Here is a 3,617-nt window from a genome sequence, read left to right as displayed (position 1 = left end):
GATTGGTCCATTTGAGTCAATCTCCTATCCATAGTGCTAAGCATTGCCATCACAACAGCCATCTCTTCAGTTTGTGTACCTCCACTGCCTTTTATTCCATCTCGCCCTGGGTTGTGATACTCACGAGAGTGTCTTGAAAACTCTTCAATCAGCTCCTTAGCCTGAATTGGGTTCTTCTTCGTTAGTGGTCCTTGCAAAATCAAGGAGTTGTCTAGTCATAACATTCACCCCATCATAAAATATTGACATCTCTTGCTGAATATTGAGGTCATGTTGAGGACAATTCCTTAACAACCCCTTGTAGCATTCCCAGGCCTCGTATAATGACTCCCCCGGATTTTGCTCAAAGTTAGCAATTGCCTTCTTGAGTTTAGAGAATTTAGAGGGTGGACAAAACTGATCTAGAAATGTCTCACGCAATTGGGCCCATGTGGTGATTGTACCAGGTGGGAGTGCCTTCAACCAGTCTTTTGCTGCTCCCTTGAAAGTGACTGGTAGCATCCTTAGCAAAGCTGTCTCCCTTGGGATATTGGGAGTATTAAAATAATCCGCAATATCGTTCACCTCGTCTAAGTGTTTGAATGCATCCTCGTGATCCTTCCCGTAAAATGGGATATCCTTAAGTGCAGTAAGGATATGTCCCTTCAACTCGAATATGGTATTGGCAGGAATCGTAGGATGTACTAAACCCGGCCCCACATCATCTTAAATACGCTTCTTGTAGTCCCCCATGGCCATCTCATCTATATTTGCCATCTCGTTCTCCGGCTCGTCCTCGGGTTCACTCGTATAAAGTCCAAATTCTGTGTCGGATTCGTATTCTGATTCGTGTGGAATAGGAATTGGACCAAGTTCTTCAACCTTGCCCTTATCCTTTGAGACTGAACTCGATTCCACTGTCTTAGTCTTCTTCCCCGACTTCCTTGAAAAAGCTGATTTTAGTTCTTGCAAGGGTGTCTTCTTTGGCGTTTGATCTTCCTTCGCGTTCTTGTTCTTATTTTGTGAAGGGCTGACTCCGGATCTTCAATTGGTGGCACCAAAGGTGTGTTAGAGCCTCTGGTCATGAACTCCTGAAAACTAAACAAAATAAAAACGTAAAACAGAACTAAAAAAGAAAAATAAACTAAAAACTAAAGAAAACTAAAAATCACAGTTCTCACGTCGTGAATCTTTAAGATTCACGTCGTGAGTCCTGTAATGCAGAAAAAAACTTATAACAGAAAAGTAACTTCTTGCAGGTTTGATCCTACAAAAAGGATCGATTAAATTAAAGCAACAAACAAAATAATAAACTAAGCCGTTCCCCGGCAACGGCGCCAAAAACTTGATGTGCACTGAAGTACCCACTAATTTTAATATTTATAACCTAACAAACTTAGACTAACTATGCACTTGTAGGCAGTGTACCTAGTCAGATTACAGTATAGCTTAGGTAAGTCGGGTGTCGATCACAGGGAACAGTGTTATTAATTCATTTATTTACTACTAAATTAATCTAATTATTAATAAGCTAAAAAGGGGTTTTTATCTGATTTTGCAAGATCAAACTAACTTAACTCAAATTCAATCAATAATTAAAAGACACTCTTATCTAGTTCGAATCACTTCGTCCTTATGGCTAGCTAGTAATTATGGATTATTAAGTTGGTTATTATTATATTAGTAATTTAGGTCTAAATTTACCAATAGTTAATTAATTCATGTAAAACTATGTATGGTCACACACAATTAAACACAGAACCAATTATGTTTATGAATATGCTATGTACGATTTATCATGCAAACATAATTATGGTCATAATCTATGTTCTCTAGAACAGCAAGGTTTTTTTTACTTCAATTACTAACTAAGATTTTGGTCGATCCTAGCTCTAGTAATTCAATGTTCACTAAATTACTAGGTTATCAAGTTCATGCAGTTAATGGTCACTAAGCTACACATAACATGAGTTTAAGAAATTAAAGCAACAACATAAGCATGCTAGGTAACAATAAATCAAACACAAGCAATTCACCAACTAAATAAATCCATATAAAGTTATGCTATTCATAGGTTTGAAGCTTCATCTAGCTAGATAAGAGTAGCTAGATTCAGCTGCTCATAGTAGCAACTAACATATAAACACAACTCAAATAAGAAAACATGTCTATAAGTATCAAACAAGTAAACGAATTATGAACTTTTACTCTTTTTGGTGTTGAAAACCCTTTTCCAGGACCTTGCTTCCGCTGTAAATCGCCTCCTGGAACCTTTTCCTTCAGCCAAAAAGTCCCCCAAATCGTAATGGGCAAGGGTATTTATATATCTTCCAATTTACCGTTCACGTCGTGAGAATTTAAGTCTCACGTCGTGAACTCGAGATAATCGTATTCGGCAAGGAATCCTTCACCCGGATGCTGATCTTCTAACTCTTTCTACTCACGACCTGAACCATCAACTGTTCACGTCGTGAGCACGTCTTTTGGGTGTTTTTTTCGTTCTTCTTTTCTTCAAGTCCCCCAAAGTTCCAAGTATTGTCACTTCTGGTCCCTTTTTTTGAAAATACTTCTATTTGGCTGCAAATAACATTTTATCCTCATAAGTACCATAATTCTATGCAAATAACCAAAATATTAAATAAAATGTAGATCAATATTGCCTAAAACTATGTATAAATTTGGCAATATCACTTCCCAATCAACCAGTTATTCTGCCCGTACTAGCAACCTAAAACACAATTACTAACGCTGCCCATACACTGAAACTGCCCGAACACTGAACTTCCTGAAGCAGTATGTTGCCACATGATTGCTTTCCAAAATCTAATGAGACCTCCCTGTCTCCATTCGTTCACCAATTATCTGAAATATCGGGTTCCTGCCCGGCTGCGGAGCCAATGGACTCCCACTTAGTCGCCTCACACGACTTCTGAACGAAATCCTTCTCTAGAACTAGTTGCCACTACTTATCATGTCACTGTGGCTCTAACAACCTCCTGATCTAACCGATCGGGTCCATGCGTCGAATCCTGTCATCATCCAATCCAAGACTAAAAGTGATTGCTACCTAACCAATGGTAGCCTTATATCACAAACGACCTTAAGCAGTCCATTGCTTCCCTAATCTCATAACTATAGTGACGTTCCTATAATCTTACCACTGGCTTAACCAGATATAATCCCTCTAGGGAAATCCATAAACCAATCCGTGCATTTCCATATCCTCACTGCTACACCTGAACTGGTGAGTACTATTGTTCCTTCCGCGTCCTAACAACGCGCTCAAGCTATCTACTAGCCTAGTGAATGCTATGGCTACACCCGCAGACTTACAACACTCTAATATTATCTGACTGCTAGTGAATGCTACGGCTACACCCGCAGACTTACAACACTCTAACACTATCTGGCTGCTAGTGAATTCTGCGGCTACCCCCATAGTTTTACAACACTCTAACACTATCTGGCTTCTAGTGAATGCTACGACTACCCCCGTAGTCTTACAACACTTTCCATACTGGGTCGAACACGCACTCGACATAACACACGACTGAACTTGAATCCTAACTGGAGCTCTACCCTGGTTCCCGAAACCTGCTGTCTGAGAGTCTCGAAGGTTGTCTGCTGCTCAGGCCCCC

General features: G+C 39.8%; 1 non-coding gene across 1 annotated transcript; it reads left to right on the top strand.

Moving 5' to 3' along the window:
* The first annotated feature begins 265 nt into the window (after positions 1 to 265).
* LOC145141645 (small nucleolar RNA R71) lies at positions 266 to 372 on the top strand. The gene has a single exon (XR_013722839.1). It is a non-coding gene; the product is annotated as a small nucleolar RNA R71 (small nucleolar RNA).
* Positions 373 to 3,617: the final 3,245 nt, after the last annotated feature.

Source organism: Lactuca virosa, chromosome 9, assembly GCF_052849685.1.
Source record: "Lactuca virosa cultivar CGN04683 chromosome 9, Lactuca_virosa_CGN04683_v6, whole genome shotgun sequence".
Taxonomy (NCBI): domain Eukaryota; kingdom Viridiplantae; phylum Streptophyta; class Magnoliopsida; order Asterales; family Asteraceae; genus Lactuca; species Lactuca virosa.
This window is presented reverse-complemented; position numbering and strand designations above follow the sequence as displayed.